The sequence below is a fragment of the Cyprinus carpio genome, chromosome B17 (genome assembly GCF_018340385.1).
Source record: "Cyprinus carpio isolate SPL01 chromosome B17, ASM1834038v1, whole genome shotgun sequence".
NCBI lineage: Eukaryota > Metazoa > Chordata > Actinopteri > Cypriniformes > Cyprinidae > Cyprinus > Cyprinus carpio.
This window is the reverse complement of record NC_056613.1, coordinates 13,368,612-13,389,946: the sequence shown is the minus strand read 5'-3', so window position 1 is coordinate 13,389,946 and position 21,335 is coordinate 13,368,612. Positions and strand designations below refer to the sequence as shown.

At 34.9% G+C, this 21,335-nt stretch overlaps 1 long non-coding RNA gene across 1 annotated transcript; it reads right to left on the bottom strand.

Moving 5' to 3' along the window:
* Nucleotides 1–573: 573 nt before the first annotated feature.
* LOC122140222 lies at nt 574–1,637 on the bottom strand. The gene is made up of 3 exons (XR_006156917.1): nt 1,561–1,637; nt 1,201–1,255; nt 574–850 (listed from the first exon to the last, which is right to left on the bottom strand). It is a non-coding gene; the product is annotated as an uncharacterized LOC122140222 (long non-coding RNA).
* Between the last annotated feature and the right edge of the window lie 19,698 nt (nt 1,638–21,335).

Here is a 21,335-nt window from a genome sequence, read left to right as displayed (position 1 = left end):
CAGGACAAAAGCAAAGGGGTCAACAAAATAATTATACCATATTTTCCAGACTACTGGTCTTTTTTTTTTTAATCTTCTGAGATGTGCTGAATTATTCTAAGCAAACGTGTAAACACATAAAAGCGGGCACTTACAGGTTTCTATAAGTATAGTTCTCATGTCTGTGTGACAAGCCTTGTCTGTGCACAGTGGTATTGTCTGTACCACTGTGTTTGCTACATTTCAGAATGAGGTTCACAGAAACTGGATAGCAAGTGCATTTTAATTAACAAAAGATATACTGCTTGTAAATAATGCACTAGAATTTTTTTTATTTTATACATAGGCCTAAATATTTTTATTTTTATTCTGTTTTGAATAGTATTCAATTTAAATGATTTGAAGTTGAGGGGAAATAAAATCTTTACAGTGTTCATAGTTTTTAAGTTTCTTAACGTTTGTTTTATTTATCAGTATTTAAATTATTTCTGAAATTAATAGTAAAATGTGTCTTATACACGGATGCAACTTATGTGTTTTTTCCTGACCTGGTGCAACTTAGAACTTATGTGTTTTTTATTGTTATACAAATGTATTATTAAAAAATGGGAACTATTTAAAAATAAATAATAATAATAAAATAAAACAATCATATTATGTTCATTATACTCCCACCCACAATAATTTTAAGCCTTAAAATCTGTTGTAATTCTGAGGGTGTCTTTGAAAATCTTCTCTGCAAGGGATCCCTGGCACCAAAATGTTGTAAATGTCCAGTGCTAGTGGTCAGGCATCCATATACAGCAAAGTCTGGTGTGGTAGGAGGAACTGTCCTGGTCGGCACAACATCTATCTGTCTTCATGAACTGCCCTGAAACACAAATTAAATATAAATGATTATTATAAATATAAATATAGCTTCACAATGCTCATTTGACCTCTGTGGTGAACATATGATCAGAAAAATACTGCCAGACTGATTTTTAGTCTTTAGGGAATCATTTCAAAGCGGTAATTTTAATTTTATTTTATTTTTTTATTTAAAGTGCTAATTTCACAGACTCGCGTGAGCATCCAGAATACACGACAAAGGCTGTTTTAATACAAGAACACTTCTTCAAGATAAAGTTTTGAAAATCTTACATTATCGTTAATGTAGTGACAGAAATGTATTTTAGTAGTAAAAAACTAAACACTAGGGGTCAGTAGTGTTACATTCACCAGTAGAGTGTGTAGATTACGAAGCAGAAGTTAAACTCTTGTTGCTGTTCCCGTCCTGAAAAAGTAGAAAAAATATAAGTTCTAAAATCGTTCTTTATTTGATCAAGAAAAAATTACAGTTACCTGTTTTTAGTGACTAATTTTAATAAACTTAGTTAAAAAGGATCATACAAATTTTACCTCAGACTATAACTTGGACCACCTCAAATTAACCAACAGGGATAACGTTATGTACAATTACAAAAAGAGGAATTTGAAAATATAAATCTTTATAATCCAAATAAATATTTGAAAATATTAAACAGTGAAATTTAACATTAGATTGATTAAAACGATGAATAAAAGCACATTCATTCTTACCTTTGGCTCAGCGCAGTTGTCAGTTGACCGTTACTGTTTGAATTTCCAAGTAACCGTTAACGTTAATTACGTTAGCTCCGTCCGTTGTGAAGGTCGTTTCGTTGGTCCGGTATCTCTGTAGGTTTATAAAGTGTCCTCAACGTAGAAATAAATTAAAGGATGGCGGGCAGTTATATCTTCAGTCTTTGTAATAAACAGAATTATTCTTCCGTCTTCGTGGTTATTTGAGGCCATCACGTTACGTTTACGTTTTTAATTTTTTTTTTTTTTTTTTTGTGCCATCACGTTACGTCACTCACGTAGACAGTCACGTTAACGCCCCTCGTGGCCAGCGCACACGTTAAAATACCACTATTCATTTAATTAAATCTATGTGTTACAATATTATTATTTAATTATTTAAGAGAATATAATATTATTTCAATCTAATTATCTATTTAAAATATTCCAAATTTAATAGCTGTGTATTTAACTTTATTTAATTATCTATATTTAATTTCCAGATATAAACTGCTGTTTCTGTCAATGCTCCAGTGAAAATACACACTCAAATAAATAAATAAATCCTGTGGATTCACATTTATGGTACAATATGTTTTAAAAATTTATATATTACATTATTTTGACACCTAAATGTTTCAGAAGAGTAGGCTAATGTGCTATTTAAATCAGAAATCAAAGGATTGCCTTTGTGTGTTTATAGTATATATATTATATATAAAGTTATGCGATTTCTGAACCTGTTCTGCACGTGAACAGACGTCCAAGAAAAATCCGTAGCCGGACGGTCAAATTTTGAACCTTCCTATCAACCGTCCAAGGGACTCGTAGAATCGCAGATATGAACGGATTTGCACGTTCGAGTAGACGTCCAGATAAGGTCCAGACCGCCGACCGACCGACGCAATTTAGACTTGATCTGCACGTCGTATTGTCGTGTTTTTTTTTTTGGTTGTGCTGGTAGGTGTAGGGTGTAGGTTGGACGTTGGTCTATTCACGTGACCAGGCAGGTTTTTGAATTAGCCCCCTCCCCTTCCTTATAAAATTAAACATACCAAGTAATCTCTGCTAAACCTGATTAGTGCAATGAATTTTTCAGCTAAATAGTACAAACAACTAATGTTGTTTAGTAATGATAGCCGTTTTTAAGTTTTTACTAAACTTAAAAGAATAAGTAATGATCACTCGCAAGTTTAATTAGAAACAAAATCTGGGTTTACAGTGCATGCACAGATCAAGCACCGTTTTCAAGCAAATATATTTCAAAACAGTTCTATACAAATCAGTGGATTTCTGATGTGAGAGGACAACAGGGGATGGAATTTATCACTACAAGAAATTTTATAATAGATTATGGATTATGATATTTTGGCCTGTAGCAACAGTTAAATATGTGCTGCTTTTTACTTCATAAAATGTTAATTAATGGATTGGAGCCAGGTGGATTACTTTTGGATTACTGTGATGTTTTATCAGCTGTTTGGACTCTCATTCTGACAGAACCCATTCACTGCAGAGGATTTATTGGTGAACAACTGATGTAATGTTAAATTTATCAAAATATGTTTTTATGAAGAAACAAATTCATTCACATCTTGCATGGCCTGAGGTTTAGTACATTTATCTATTCCTTTATGCTTGTTTCTGGGCACTTGAAAGGCTATGATGTCTTGTTTGTCCTTCCTCAGTGACCAGTTTCCTTGTACTTGTTTATATTAGAGTGAAGCTGTCTTCCCAGAAGACATCCCTTATCTGTGGAATTCAAGCAATAATGCCAAGTAGCATTGACCCAAGAGTTGCCCTGTGTGTGAAAGAATAAGTATTCTAATCTGCCACGTGAGTCAGTGCCACCCCACAGTGAAGCAATAGATCAGGAGCACCGTCAGTGACAGATATGACGCTGGTGATCAGCTTCCTCTTCTGCTCCAGCTCAGTCCAATTAGAGCACTTGGTAAAAGTGTTATTCTTCAATCCCATTTTCATCTCGCTGAATGAGATGATGAAGAGGGGACAGAGAGAAGGAAAGACACAATGTGATAAAGGTTGATGGAAGTTTAATGAGACAGAAAGTTCACATTCAGCAAGGCTCTAAAAAGCAAGAAACGCTGAATACAGGGACATGGCCATTTTAAAGGGAAGGGGAATTGTTGAAAATTTGAGTGTTTTCACTGACATCAATAGAAGATTAATTGATTTTGTGAAATGTATTCAATATGGAAATTGCTGGACAAATTTTTTTTATTATTATATATATTATATAGTCCATTACAGACTACTGCATCTGGGCTGTCTGAATTGTGACTGACACAGCTGTGAAATTGTTTTCTGTGCACTATTTAAAGCAAGACAAATCCATTCAGTTAATTAAATGAAGGCCAAAGGTGCCCAATATCAATAACTCTGCCACATGCTGTCAATTTCACTATCATCTGCTCTCTTTCTTTGTGCTCTGGTGCTTTTTGCAGATATAATGTCTTTACAATGTTGCCATTAGCCAACTGAAATATAGCTCTCATGGTTCCCATGGTGGCATCTGGGAATGTGGACAGTGGCTGGTAAGGGACAGATGTTTTCAGAGGGTTCTGATAGACCATGCCTTCATTCCATTACAGTGCCCTTTAAATGAGTAACACACACACACACACACACACACGCACATACACACACACACACACACGCACACACACGCACATAAATGTATATACAGCTGTGTCATTCACAAATTCACAATTCAGTCAGATGCAGTAGTCTGTAAATGATGAATTTAATAATACGCATGCACGCACGCACACACACACACACACACAAACACACACATATATGTATAGGCCTGTGTGTGTGTGTGTTTGTGCATTATTAAATTCATCATTTACAGACTACTGCATCTGCTTGAATTGTGGATTTGTGACTGATCCAGCTATGAAATATATTGTGCTTTTAAGCAGAAGATGGATGGAAGGTCTATTAAAGGGGTTTTGCTAAATGAATTAAGGTTGGTACAGCCTAAATTTAAGATGATCAAAGCTATTATAAACCACAGAATGTGAAAGGGGTTGTGAATCACAGAATATGTCGATGAAATATATATCTAATTAATATACTTAAAATGTTTTTGCCAGAAATTCGTTTTGTGACATGCTGAATCATGAAATGTAATGTAAACCATTGCAAAATATATTTCATTACGCATGACCCTTTTGTGGAAATGAAAAGTGCGCTACAGTAAAACAACATTTTGGCCCATATTCAGTCCATAAAATTAGTCATGTTATACTTGGCACCCCAAAGTTAACAGTGATAATTTGAATCACAGGTTTATTATAATCAGAAGTGTGCTGTAAGTGGATTGCACAAAAATTGATTTGTGTCTTTGAAAATTAATTTCATTATTATTGTTTGAAATATGGTACTTACTTATCTTCCTTTGTTAATAAAGGCCTTCTGAAGTGAATCAATGCATTTGTGTAGGAAAAATATCCCTATTTAAAACCTTATAAATAGTAAGCTCTGAGTTTTGGGTGCACTGTCCCTTTAAGGAATCAAAATAAAATAAAATAAAATAAAATAAAATAAAATAAATTACATTTGTGAAGTGCATGCAAGTACAACAAAGCCAGACACACTCCCATGACATCATCTCAAGCAAGTATCGAGAAGTATTGAGTTTGATGATCAACTGTTCAGCCAGTGACTGAGCAGCTGTCCATTAAACCCAAATGATTTATGCTATGATTGTTTTGGCAAAGCCAACTTAATTTCAACTAAATTGTCATGTGGTGTAACTGCAGAAATCCTGATTAGTGCATACAGGATTTGACACAGGAAGTGAGTCTGAACAGCACAGGCCTCAGATCCCAGAAATCTGCCCGGCTGTTTGTTGTATTCTGAATGAAACAGAATGGCAAACGTTCATGCTTCATATCCAGCAAGGCCCAGCGTTCCCAGTGGAGCTGGTGTGTCACTAATGGAATATCTCACAGCCTGACGCTCTTCTGACGAGCCAGGCTCAGCTGAGAGAATAACTGATGGGGTAAGGCCAGTCCCCCTGCTCGTTCTGCTCCCTGACAGCTAACACACTGCACTGGGCTCACTCGCTTTGTTTTCCTCCACCGGGAGATGAATGTTTTGTGATGGAGAGAGGAAAGAATCTGTGTGCTGAATATTACAACACTGCATGCTCAAAGAGTGGACAGTGCAGAAAACATAGCAGCAACACATGAACATGGAAAAGTAGCTTCACTGAGGTTGGTTTCAATGTTTAGTTCCATGATGATAACAAAAAATAATGTTCATATATCAATGTTTTATATGGATGCACCAATGTTTTGGTCGATAACCAATCAATGGCTGATATGAAAGTGAATTAAAATGAAAATAATAAAAGCTACAATCTGTCATTTTATACTGTAGGAGTAGATTTGCGAATAGTTATATTGAATAATGTAATTACAATTTGAGTGTTTTTTATTGTGATTGTTGAATAACAACAATAATAATCTAACTATAAAAATAGGGGAAATAATATATATATATATATATATATATATATATATATATATATATACTGTATATATATATATATATACAAAAAAATTGTGGGGGGGGGGGGGGTCTTTTGAAGATGTCAAATTCAGACTCTGCGGGAGTGTGTCTGAAGTCTGGGCTATCCATGATATTTAAAAGAGCTGGCGCCCATGGAGAACAGTAAAACATTTGGTATAGTCAGTAAATTAGCTCCAGAGGACCGTGGTGAGTCTCTGGTGGAGTTTTGTGGTGTAAGGCTGGGACCAGTTTTAAAAGTTATCATTAATATTTTATTCTGCATGGACTGTATAAAGTATTAAAGCTTATGTCGACTGAAAGCAATGAATACTTGAGTTTTAAATATACTGAATTAATTAAACCAGGTAGTGATTCAAAACTGAATTTGCAGAAGTCTCAAAGTGTATCTATGAAATCATCTCTGATGCTGAGGGTCAGAGCCTATCAATACTATGCTTTGTCTCTCTGCCATTAGCCTCAACCTCAAATGGCACACTCACACACAGACCTCACCGTCTGCTCACTGACCCTCTGAAACATATTGCACACAAAACTGGCAAGCACTGTCTGGCACTACTAATCTGATTGGCTGACTTCAATGCAATTTACGGTGGTCCGGGTGCACCAGTCCACCTGGAAATGAAGTTGTGTTTACAAGACTGTTACAATGAGCTCTTATGAAGAAGAATTTATTACTAAAATGTGCCAAAATTGTTCAGGTTTCTGGTATCAAATCTTATATTAAGAGAGGTTATTAAGAGTTTTGCAGCCCAATCTCATGAGAAAATGAGGCATATGAATTAGTAAAATGTGATTTTGTAAAAAAAATTATGATTTTTAGAAAAAGATCTACCACTAACCCCACCACTAAACATAACTGTCACATCAGATCATACAAAAACATGAATACAATAGTACAATGTAAAATAGTAATGAATTGTCATGAGATTGTGTTTCTGAGTTTTGATTTGAACTAGCAAATAAAGTAGATATCCATGAGCATAACTGACAACCTGTTATCTCTCGAACAGAATACATTTTCTCTTATTTCCATGTCCCCGGTCACGTCTGTCTCATCATTAGTCTTTTTCTTTTTGACTGGTCAGGAATTCAAAGTCAAGTTGGAGTGCACCAGCGACCCTGCAGCATCAGGGGCTTGGTGACACATTCATGGAAATGTGGTTTGTTCATGCTGTTCAGTCTTTAAAGTTGGCATGAAATGAAAACTAACACTTTATATTAGGGACACATTCACTATTAACTAAGGGTTCTACTCAGTAAAACCCTAATTTGCAGTTTATTGATAGTAAGTAAGGTACTTGTAGTTGTTGTAGTAGTTATGTTTAGGTATGGGCTAGAAGAAACTAAAATATGGTCATGCAGAATAAGGCATCAATATGTGCTTTATAGGTACTAATAAACAGCCAATATGCAAGTAATATTCAAGCCGTAACTAGTGAATAGTGTTCCCTAATCTAAAGTGTTACCGAAAATTCATCCTATTCATTTTCTAAATGGATGTTATTGATATTACTATGAATGACATGCATATGTGTAAATTTTTTTCAAGATTTATTTACAGTATTTGTGAGCATAATGTTTAAAGTCAAATGACCTTCTATTTGGCATTTTAGAATTAGAAACTGCCTTCCAAAAAACTTTTGACTTTTAGTCTTTTGTGTTTTCTGTTAATATTTTGGTTTTGTATCCATTTATTGATTAATGGTAAAACATGACATCTATATTATTTGAAAGTCAGTATATAGAGTTGTTTGTTCTATTTCAGTATCAGCAAACGCAAGTCTATCAGTCCACAGCAATACATTTGGGAACCATGTTTGTCAGTAAAGGTAGTTTGTCAGTAAGGGCAATTTTAAAGTCAGCAATACTATTGAGATTTGAAACCATGCCGTAATTTTATGTACGTGCACGGATGTTTATTTCTGCAATGATTAGCTGTCTTCATTATAGCATACTGACCTTTTATTTTATCAACCTTTTGGCTAAACACACAATGACTCAGCACCACCTCTTCTTTTCTCCCATCATATTTATAAATATATAAATATTTCTCATACACTCACTTCACCATTTTATAGAAGCTGAAGGCAGGCCAGCCTGCTCTTCCATGCTCTTCAACAAAACAAGTGTCACAGTGAGTATTAAATCCATCTTCTCACCCTCTTTAATATTTATAAAACTGGCCAGCTACAGTTATTCTAAGGAGGGTTTTGGTTGGTCCAGAGGGGAGAATCATTTTCAAACATAACCCCCAGTATACATTTTTATATATCTAGCTTTTGGTTAGCCTATCAACAGAGACTGTCTGTCTCACTGTTTTTTCTCTCTCTGGTCTTCATTAATGATATTTTTGACCGGCTCTTGTCTGTCTTTTCACTGAAGGGTCCTCACTAGTGTATTTGATTTTAATAGGCGAAGAGCACAGCTTCAGAGACCCTATATATCCCATAATTCCCTTTCTCCCAGACCCTACGGTTGGAAACAGTTGACAGAGACAGGGTGACTAGATGTTTCTATTTCTCCAGAGACAGTCCCTGACTGAAGCTGACCTAGGAAATGTCTGCATTTTTTTTTTTTTGGTTAATTAAAAATTAAAAAACTATAAAATTAATGGTCTGCATATGAATAAACTTTAAACCTTACCTCAGAAGTTTCAGAATATTTGTACATTTTAAATTATATATATATATATATATATATATATATATATATATATATATATATATATATATATATATAATAATTTATTTTTTTTAATATGATATTAGTCAGACTGTTAGCTATCTGTCACACTTCTATGCCGGCAGATGCACATACAAGGACAGAACATACTATAAAGTAAAAAATCTACCTTATTTGTCACAGTACTACTGGAAGTTTCAATGGTAAACGGCACTGCATTAGTATTTATCTAATGCACAGAAATAGAGTGATCACTTGTTGATCAGATTCAGTGTGAAGAGAATTACTGTACCGTTGCGGTGAGCTGCTCTTTGTAGGATGGATGTTTATGTTTGCTGCTTCACTGAGTGTTTACACTCACTTGTGTTTTTTGTCCAGGGTTTCTTACACTACACTTTTTCTCTTTCAGACTCACACACACACTCACAGTGTTTGCTGAGGTGTATTCAAGCTTGGCCGAGAATTGGTTTTGCAACTCACTTGAATTGCGATGGAGGGAACATGGTCCTAGGAGTGCTGGAGGAAGCAGTCAGCTTTCCTCTCTGTGGGGTCACTCTAGTTCTGACAGAATGACCTACAAAACAGCATGTTTCTGTACAACCACTTCCTGTGTCGTTTATACACCCCTGAACCCCACTTGAGCGAGGAAGAGCTGTCTCTGTTTTACAGATCAGCTCTTCTGGTTCTCCTATCCTACAGCTAAATGAAACCCAGATTTTGATTTTGCATGGTTAAATATTTCCAATAGAAATTTTGACATAAAGGTTAATGTGTTAGCAATGTCATAAGAGGAAAGTAATGACAACTAATTTTATTATATTTTGTTTTGTTTATTTTGTATTTAATAGGGAAAAAACGAATTTGTCTCATCACTAACAGTTCTCATTTATAGTTTTAAAGCGTCAGTACAACCAATGTGGTGACAGTGAAAAAGAGAAATGAAAACGAAAGAAATATATGAAAACAAGACAATAATAATATATTATAATATTAATTAATAACAATGGCAGTATAAATCTTTATGAATAAACTAAAACAACTGCAATAAATGTATTTCCCTTCATCAAAACAAAGAAAAACAAATGAAATGAGATGCTACTCTGTGAGTCTGTTATTCCCCTACAGAATTAATTGTTTTTCGTCTAAAGTAAATCATTGTAATACAGGCCACTTTATATTAATGATAATGCTAATTTTATTCAGAAGTATATGAGTTAGAAGAAACTTATTTCTGGTTTCGTGTCAATGAAGGGCTACGCTGCTTGAACCTTGCTGATGGGGCTGTGGGGGACATAAGATTAGAAAAGCTGCAAATCATTGCTATTTCACATGTCGACATAGAATTTTAAATGTTTTTAAAGAGCTGTAGTAAGGTTTTAAAAAAGAAGGTAAAAGTTTATACTTATTTTCTGCATAATTAGTTCTAAATGTGTAGGCACTGTAGTGGTGCTGCAAAAAAAAAAAAAAAAAAAAAAAAAAATAGAAGATTATATATTATACAAATCAAGACAAAAAGATTACATATTATACACTTCACACATGATTCTTGCTGTGATGGGTAGAAAGTCAGGAGTGATTTCCTTTGGGTATTCACTCCAGGAGGTTAGCTCTTATTAAGTGAATGACTAATGACTGAATTGAAAGCTGAATCATGTCACACGATGGTAAATAATTACTTCTGCTGGATTTTCTGCTGCTGATTTTCTCAATTAAGAGATGCAAGGGGTCAGTGTTACTTAACTGTTTTCTTAATGGAAAACGAATGACAGGTCAGAACTTGCCACTGTTTTCTGGTAACAATATACATTGTGTTTATTCAAATCTATGCATTCAGCAGTTGTTAGAATATTTTAGCAGTGCTGTTGTTGTTGTTTTTAGACTGTCTTTTCTTAACAGATTTCTTCAGGTTTCATGAAGCATCAGAAAGGCAACTTGTCTCTTTACGGAAACATTTGCATTAGAGTTTCTAAGAAGGAACAAAACACAATCAGCCTTTCCACAGATGGACAGCACAGAAGTTCATGATGATAAATGGCTTTACTGTCAGACTGAATAGCTGAACTTGCTGCCTTTAGTCCAATCACTGTCATCAAAGCAACTATCATGGCTGTCACACTATAATAACGGAAGCCTGCAAGAATCAGTCACTGCTTTAAAGTTTGGCCAAAGTGTGTGTTTAGTTATATTCTCTTCATGGATTGTAAGGAAAGATGCATGATTGTTTGAGTATATTTTAAAAGTGTCAGACCCTTCACCGTATAGCATTGGGTGAGAATGTATTGCTTTCATTTTGCCAGAGAACATCTGCTGGAAGAAACTTTTCCTTTTACTTTAAATCAAAGAAATCTAAAAGAATGAGTGGTCACTTATTAAAGTGTTGGTTTTGTTAAAAATGAAAATTAGTTAATATTTTACTATGAATTAATTAATATTAGGTGTATATGACTTTCTTCTTTCAGACAAATCCAGTCAGAGTTATATTAAAAATGGTCTTTGATCTTTCAAGCTGTTTAATGGCACTCAGCGGGTGATGCAGTGCATCAGTCCAAAAAAAGTTTAAGAAAAAGCGCCCATCCTTAATAAAAAAGTGTCTCACATGGCTCCAGGGGGTGAACAAAGTCCTCCTGTAGTGAATTGATGCATTTTTGTAAGAAAAATAACTACATTTAAAATGTAATCATTTAATCTGGCTTGCGCTCACTGTTGTACACAGAAGCAGTTCTGGGTGGATGACATATGAGGTCGGCTTTGGGCATGTGCCGCTCAGAAGTGATGAACACGGAAGCGCAGGGGAGAAATCAAAACAAAACTACTAAGGTTTAGCAAAACCTTGCTAAAGTAAGGAAACTTTGCTTCCTTTGCTCCTGTTAACAAACGTTGGTTTTCGAGAGACTCGTCTGCACTTGCAAAATGCTGACCCCATATGCTTCTGTGGACAACTGTTGGCACAAGCTACAGTAAAGTGGTTATTATGTTTTGAATATGGATGTTTTTCTTACAAAAACGCATTAATTCACTGCAGGAGGCCTTTGTTCACCCCCTGGAGTCATGTGAGACACTTTTTTTTATGGATGGGTGCTTTTTGTTTCACTTCTTTTGGACGGATGCACTGCAACACCCGCTGACTGCAGTGATAGAGCTTGGAATAGCCAGGACAATTTTTATATAACTTTCATCTGAAAGAAGAAAGTCATATACTGTACACCTAGGATGACTTGAGGGTGAGTAATTTATGGGCTTATTTTCATTTTTGGGTTAACTTACTCTTTAAGATACCCGAAAAATAAGCAATTATCAATAAACTCTTGTCACCAAAAACAAAAAATTTGTTTTGTTTTTCTTCTTTGGAACACACACACAAACAAAGATATTTAAACTATTTTTCTCTATATAATTAAAGCTAATGGCATCCAAAACAACCCCTCTGACCTTTCTTGTGAGGATAATGTATGGACAAACATATATATGTGCTAAACATCAGTGACCTTTTTATCACTTCAGTATTTTGCAACTCTTGTTGTACTGTACAAAAAAATATATCAGCATATGAGTTTATAACAACGTGTGATTGAGTAAATAATCCCTTTCAGAAGATTTATTCCTTTAAACGACAGATTAACCTTAAACTAGCCTGAGCAGTATTACAGCAACAAGGTCTCAAAAGTGTCATTTAAAACTTTGATGTGGAAAGTTGAAGGTGATGATTACAGCGAATGTGAAGTGATCTTGTTAAAGTGTAGAATAGGGGTACAAATAATAGTCTAATGCAGTGTCATACTCCAGAAATAATGACACAATTCATTTTATAATTTTAGCTTCTGCAGAGGTCCTTCGTGGCCAGCTGAAGCGTTCTTATGGGCTTTGAGATGTCGGAGGTCTGAGATTGAATGGGAAATGTGGTGAGACTTTTTTATGCTCTGTTCCCTTCTCCCCAGCAGATGCTGACAGACCAGGCATCTGAAGTAACAGGACTTTAACTGCTAGTGACATTTTAATATAAACAGGCACTGCTAGAAATCCACAGGGAATATGTATGTTAGGCCTTTCCCTGCCCAAAGTCAATGTCTTTGGAGATTTAAGGAAGTGTTTGACAGATGTGCTCAGTTTGCAGCGTCCTTGGAGTTCGGATGGATTTGCCAAAGAGATTGTTAAATGCATCACTGACATCTAGAAGTTACTGCACACTGAAAGTGGTAGTTCAGTTTAGATGTGTTTGACAGCTACTGTACAGCTGGTCACTAATACAATCTCACATATTTACAAACACTTGTTGGATTTTTGTTTGACCTAAGGAAATGCAGAAGCCTTCATGCCTCAACTTACCAAATGTTTTCCTTTCCTAAACAAATGACAGAAGCTGCATGAAGGTTTTTTTCTAGTCCGTCTGCCAATAGCAAATCTCACAGTATAGATTTTTATCTCAGATTGTGCTGCACTGTCAATAGTGTCTGTCAGTACATTATCTTCATTTGAGTTAATTAATTTAGCATAGTGAATGGGTAAACATTATCTAATTCAAATCTAATTTGAAATCTAATTTGAAGTTATTCCTTTTATTAGATGACACATTTGTGCAATTAATACATTTTAACTTGTAATATAACTAAATTTATTGTGATTGTGTAATGCAGTAATTTGCTTGCTTTAACAGTTATAGAATAGGAGCGTGTGATTAAAATGGATCTAAAACAGAAGAGTGTATGGTTAGTCTCAACAGCCCATCTGAGATGGATTAGACTTTCAGAATAATAAAAGCTTCTCTGAGCTTGTTTATAAAAGATATTTTTGTAATGGCCATTGAGAAGTGCTTTTGTACTGCATGCACTGTGATTGCATAATCAAGTTCTAGCGAACTTTTTGTGTGGTGATTGGGTGAGTTTTTTCCCCTGGGAATTGGAATAGGTCTTAGTTATGAGGAGAGTAAATGAGTGAATTATGTAAGAAAAGATGGGAGCACACTTACTTAGTCAAAGTTTTTGCTTGCTTCTGTTCCCCAGTTGCACTCTCGATTTTTATGGGATTTAATGAATCAGTAGCTATTAAATAAATAAAATAAACTATATTTCTGGCATATGATGAATTCATTACACTTGTTTCTCAATGTGAAAAAGAATAGAGATTCTGGTGTGCTTCAAGTACAACATCAAAGCTTACTGAATCAGAACAGAAGCAACTTCACACATCCCCATGCAAGGCTCATTCAGAGGTTCTGACTCCATTAAAATGTGTGCTCATGCACACCACATTCGATGAGTAACTCTCTCTAATGTGTATTTACAAGACTATACGTGCATGTATTTGATCGCTGGTTGCGAAGTGCTCTCTAACAAGACTATCAAGGCTACTTGATACAAATGGACACAACTTGGAAGGAAAAAAAAAGTACATTAGAAAATTATAATAAACAGAAGTTAGTTCACATTTGACGTTCTGACATTTAGTTACTTTTCACAGTTTGTCTCGCTCATTAGTGGACTCTTTATGCAGATTACATTGATATGCCAGTAGGTGGCAACAAGTAGCGGGCAATTTGAGCGATTCATAGAGACAGTTCATTGTAGCGATTCGTTCAGAAACAATGATTCAAGAAAAGAACAAGGGAAGTCTTTATAGGTTAGTCATTGAATAATTCACTTAACCGATTCGTTTTGACACATTCAATTATGAACAAAATACGAACTATTTTACATCGTTTTGAACTTTTGTGAGGATTAATTGATGATGTCTGTGGATAATTGGGGGTGCTGTGGATGATTATTTTTGTCTGGGAGTGCAAGAGAGAATTATTGAAAATAAATTTCCTCATTACTTCGACACTATACTGTTTTTGTTGGTGGAGCAAAAATAGACAAAGTAACTGGCATTATTTTAAAAAGTTACTGAACTTCTTAAGTTCTTTCTCTCTTGAACTGTTGTTTGATAGTCTTATTGATTAGTTAATTAAGACATTAGCTCTCGATAATTTGTGTACAGTTTACAGTCAATCGTGAGCTTTTTTTCCCCATATAAAGGTAAGGTTTACGTAAAACCATTATTTGGCAGTATTTTTGTGCATTCTATGATTTATATATGAGTTTGGATGATTTAACTGCCATCTGCCTTTTCATGCTAACCTCTTTGTTGCCATGGTAACTTGATTAATCATCACATGTTTTCTAAAGACATGAAGAGGTCTGAGAATTAATGAGGGCACAACATGAGATGAAAAACCACAAACATCTCCACTCACATGTGACAGTGTAAGAAACACTGCAAGGGTCACGACCATTTTAAAAATGACAGATGATCTGGAAGGTGATAAGTGTTATTAAGTGTTGTTGAGGTCAGAATTCATGGTCTATGCTCAGTACACGCACCCACCAAAATACCAGTCAGGCCAGATGACCGTGAGCGGGTTCGGAAACTGGAGATCACAGTTGAAAGCATTCAAATCACTTTTTTGAGCATAATGGAGCACAAATACAGAGATCATCACTTCATTAGTTCTCATGCAATGAAAACAAGCAGTTAGAAGTAAGAATTAATAACCAATAACAACAGAAAGGGGTATTCAGCACACACAAAGCTTTTGATTGTCTGTGAGGGACATTAACCTTACTAATCTGCCTTTTGCTTTGTTTGGTGTGTCAGTGCTGAAATAAAGTTCCTAAGGAAAATAATCTTCTGGAACGAATTTACAGCATTGTTTTAGAAATACTGTAGGATGAGTTTATTTTAGATCTCATTAAAACATGCCCATTGCCTACTCTTCATCCTGCTACTGTAACTTCATTGAAGCTAATGACAGAAATAGACTGAAATATTTCATATTTAGAAAGTCTCTATATTTGGTGTGCTACAGCAAGCCAACAACAGGTTAACCATGGAGGTTTTATCTATTATAGATCAGTAAACATTTTACTTTTTGTTTACTCTTTTACTGTATGAAATTGTGACTTAAATGAAACTGAAGTGGTTCTGTTCTTAAAACTTTCTTTTTTCTTTGCCACTTTCTTCGATCCCCCGTTGATGTGAATCAATATAATTAACATTTGAGTGTGTATGAATACTGTACATATGCCACTTTGATGTGGCTTCTACCGTCTACAGAGTGAAATTATTACCAACAATGCAGACAGACAGTTACTTTTTTATTGAATTAATTAAGTTCTCTTCATTTTTCTAGAATCATTCTTTGTAACACATGATTAGTTTTCCCACTAATGCAAACTAAATTATTACAAAATATAAGAATATTAAGCATTTGTTATTCCACTACCCAGCAGATAAATGAGTTGTTTGTTACTGGAAAACCTTCTCTGTTTTCCTTAAAAAAAAGGAACTGAGTAGTGTTATTATTTTTGGTTCAGTTCTCCACAGCATTGATGTCCACTAAATGTTTTTTCCATGCATGGCAGTATTCGACTGCTGCAGGTCTACAGGCATGTAAGTGTTGTAAGTGTGAAGAAGGTCATTGCCTTTGGGCGCATCCATACAGGACTAAATGAGGATCTGTCATAGAGTAATCTATAAATGCTGTTTTTACCTGCCACTCTCATCCATATAACATGAGGTGGCACATCTGTTTCTGTGTGTATTAGAGCCTTGACAGATGGTACTGCAGTTAGAAATGTACCCACATACATAGATTCTTTCCAATGTTCTTGTCTGTTTTTGAAAGCAACAGGAATCCAGATGGAGGTCCTTTTACCACCTCTGGGTGCAGGGCAGCACACCTACTGTACCGTATAGAATGACACATTTGGTTAGAGGCAGATTGAATAAAAGGCTTTGACATTATCCGCTGCCGTTAGAAGCTTCATGCTGCTTTCAAAGGCTTATTTTTGTGACAATTTTCTGCGTGATGGAACCAGTAGGGTCATTTGAAAGTTTGATGCATGTAATCAACTGTTTTCTTTATTCAGGTCATCCATTATGATCTTCTGTTACAATAGAGGACAGTTCTGCTTTAGATGCATGCGGTTTTGAAACAAGCTGGCAGTTAGATTTGCTCAGAGAGAAAGGGTTCTTTTAAAAATGTGAGGTACAAAATGTCTTGTCTGAGAAGATTCACCTTGAAATGAATTTCTTTGACCATAAATGCAGTTATTGTGAAAGGGCTGATCCTTTTCTTATTAAGGTTTAATTAGAGGGAAAAAAAAAACCCTAGGATGTGATTAAATGATTAATTCCCCTTAAAAATGAAAATTTGTTTAAAATGTACTCACCCTTAGACCATCCAAGATGTAGATGAGTTTGTTTCTTCATTGTACCAGATTTTGAGAAATTTTACAGTATATCACTTGCTCACCAAAGGATCCTTTGCAGCAAATGGGTGCCATCAGAATGAGAATCCAAACAGCTGCTAAAAACAATAATCCACATGACTGTAGTCCATCAGTTAACATCTTGTAATGAGAAAAGCTGCTGTTTGTAAAAACAAAAACAAAAAAACAAACAAACAACCAAACTAAAAAATGGCTTCTTTCCAAAACATTAGACCATAATGTGAGACCATAATAACTTTTCCCCCAGTGAAAAAGTCCATCCTCTGTTGTCTTTTCATATCAAAATCCAGTGACATATTTGTTTAGAACTGTTTTAGACTGTTTTCACTTGTAAACGGTGCTTGATCTGTGAATATTTCTCCCCTGATTCAGATGAGAATTTTTTTTTCACTGGAGAAAACAATATTATGGATAGAAGACTTTCGAAGTTAAAAACGCTTTAATGATGGACTTGTTTTATTACAGACACTTAACTTTTCACTTTACAAGATGTTAATTGATGGGCTGGAGTCATGTGAATTAATTTGGGATTATTGTGATGTTTTAATTAGCTGTTTGGACTCTCATTCTGATGGCACCAATTCACTGCAGAGGACCACTGGTAAGCAGTGTAATGTTATGCTAAATTTCTTCAAATCTGTTCTAAAGAAACAACCTCATGTACATCTTACGTGGTCTGCAGGTGAGTACGTTTTCAGCAAATTTAATTTATTATTTTTTTAGGGTAAACTATTCATTTAAATAAATGAAGTGAGTCAAGTTCCTGTTTACTTTTAGCATGTACATACTAGTCCCTATAGTACTAATGGCTATCTGCCTGGGTTCATGAAGTTTGTTAACTATTGTACTTTACTCCTTTTCTTCTTTTTCCCCTCTATTTGTTCCTTTTCTTTTATTCCATCACATCCATATAACATTTTTAAATTCAACTACACTGCTCTGTAACCAGACTGCTGTGAGTTCTCTTCACTGTGTGCTGGCTGTGACCGCTGTGTTTGTGCTTGATGCAGTGGCATTTATCCCCAATCTGTAGCCTGGTAGCTATGGGTTGTCGTGGTTTGTTTTATCACTCCAGCAGGGACTGATTGTTTGGATTTTTTTCCCACTCGTACTCATTCAGCTTGGTCTGGTGGATCAGCATGTGTGTGATATACCTTCACTCTAGTCTATGCATGAGTTCTGTTGTTTTGTTAAATGTGTGTGTGTATGTTATGTAAATTATTTTGTTTGGTTTGCTTGTTTTATTTAGATGTATTTTCGTATTAATGGCTGCCTACAGCGATTTATGAAGTAAACATGCTATTGTTAGAATTTTTCAGCAGCAACTTGGTAATTAGATGACATGGCAGGTCATGTGACAGTAGCATTGCAGTGGCCATGAGAAAGCAACCCGCTCCAAGCTTTTTCTAGAAGACTCATATCTCATGTAAGTGTAAATCATTTTAATGATATTTCTCAAAACTACCTTGAGGCATTTGTGAAAAAGCTCCTTGAGGCAGTGATATTCTTTTCTGTTTTGGAAACAGTAGGCACTGTCACTCAAAAACAAACAAAACAAAAAACAACAACAACAACAAAAAAAAACAGCACTTTGCACATAATAACAAAACATCTAAAAAAGAAAGAAAAAAAGTAAATCAGCTTGTTAGCATTTACCAAAAGCTTTAAAACATTCAAAATTCTCTGGCGATTCCAGCTGTGTTTGACAGTGCTCACTGCTCTCTATATACCCATCTGCAGACAACACAAGTCGGCATGAAATTAAAATTCACCCTATCTATTTACTAAATGCATGTTACTGATATTGATCTTTTTTGACCTAATAATTTATAATCAAAATGTCATGTCAACTGTTCTGATGCAATGGTATGGTAAACTTCTCTAATCAGCGGTTTAAATTTAAAACACCTTGATGATGGATTTGTTTCTTACAAATATGCAGATTTCCACTTCACAAGACATTAATTGATGGACTTGAGGCATGTGGATTATTTGTGAATTATTTTGATGTTGTTATCAGCTGTTTGGACTCTCATTCTGACGGCACCCATTCACTGCAGAGGATCCACTGGTGAGACAGTGATGTAATGCTACATTTCTACAAATCTGTTTTAATGGATAAACAACCTCATCTATGTACATCTTGGATAACCTGAGGGTGAGTAAATATTCAGCATTTTTTTTTTTTAATAAAGTTTATGCAATACACAGTGACTTATGGCCAACTTTCTCTCTTTATTTCCTATTAAAAAATGATTTATCAGTGCACACTTGTTCCTAGTACATTCCCTACAATTTGTTATCTTGCCTAAGGTGTATAGCCGAATACCCAGTGAAGACCACATTTGCAGTGATCAAGCGGGCGACTGGCAACATTAAAATTTTTCGAGATTTTCTTGCCGCTCATTGAAAGAATTTCATCATCTCCCTCATCAAAACTTCAGTCCAATGTGTTGAGATATTAAAAAAAAATTCTTGATTGATTAAACCTTCCTGTCTCTCTCGATTTCATTTCAGTTCCTCTATAAGGCAACAGCGTCTCGCCTCAATCAGGCGGCTGCTGAGAGTAAGTTTAGTCTTCATTAGAGGACACAGATGAGGCATCTGTGGGGAGATTAGGCCTGGTGTGAGATGGCACTTAGTCAAAACCCCTGCTGCTCTCTTCATCAGCTCCTGTTTATGGAGGGAGAGAGTGATGACGGAATGTTCTCTTCTGGCTTCAGGCTCTGCTAATTGTCCAATAGGCCGGCGGCGTATCAAGAGACAATGTGAAGATGTGACACTCCATCTTCATATGGCCTAACTACAGCCTCACTGCTGGAGCTAGTCATGCATTCAGAGTGATGCTGTCTTTTGGCCAGTGTTTATAAAACTTGGGCAAGCTGACGCAACAACATGAAGAATGAGGATAAATCTTTCAAAGATAAATGTCTGTGTAATTTTTATTTGCCAAAGTACTGTAGATTGCTCTCAGAGACTCTCTTTACACTCTCTTGCAACACTTCACACTACAGAGTAATGATTCATGCCATGCTAATTCAGTTCAAAGCATCAAGTCTTTCAATTCTAGGATAATCTAGTTATTAGTGTAGCTTTTAAAAATAGTAGCATGGTTTTAAAAAAATCTATGATTTTCTATATACATTATATACAAATAAATAATACATTAATCAAATAAAATAATATATATAATATATATATATATATATATATATATATATATATATATATATATATATATATATATATATATATATATATATATATATATATATATGTATTGAGTCCCACACCAATGAAATACTCAAATAAAATAAAAGAAACATTCAATGTTAAATTCCACTGACATTAAAATAATTCTAAACCACAATCACCACCTTTCTATCTTTTTTTTCTCACCAATATCTACTTTTACTGCTGCAGACAAACATTAAGTTATTACAACTTTCATCAAGAAATAACAGGAAGATTGTGTGTTATTTTGAATAACTATCATAATCTAACAATAACAGCATAGCAGAAGCCTTATGAAATGTCTGATCAATCTTCTAAAAAGCCTTTTACCATATTTTTCTAAATGCTCAAATAAAACTGCAAAAAGACTCAAGGATGTTAGAATTACTAGTGCATATTGTGTTCTTTCAAACTACAGCAAAAGACCTTCAGTTTTTATGTGCTCAGATTCAGTCGTCCTACACCATGGAAATGAGATTTACTGCAAGCATTGAAATTGCCAAACCATTTCACCTGTTCATTAGAATCCTTATTTTTAAATCTTTTTTTTTTGAAAGGCCTCTTGCTGAAAGCAAATGTTTTCAAAATGAAAAATAAAAAATGAAAAGTTATTGAAATAAGTGCTTTAACAGCCTTTCAAAATGTTTTGGAGTTTGAATGTGGGCAAGACACAGTGAAATATCAGTCTATTCTGGCTTTTAAAACAAATCTGTTTTATAGGTCTGTAATTGAGTCACAGACACATTGTAGAGTATGCGAGTAAAAACACAGGTTTGATGAGAGAAGGCAGAGCACTCAGCTGCTCAATTAATGAACCACTCTTGTCACTGAACTGGTTTTATATGGAGTAGAGTGGCCTGTTTTTACTTATATTTCACATTTTCATTTATGACATAAATAGCATGTGTGAAGTTGATCATTTGGGAGTGCAAGTGCACCTAAAATAATAATAGATTTTAAACATCACTTTAAAAATAACAAAAGGACTTTCAGTCCGTCTCTTTTTTCACAAATGCCAGTGATTGTTGC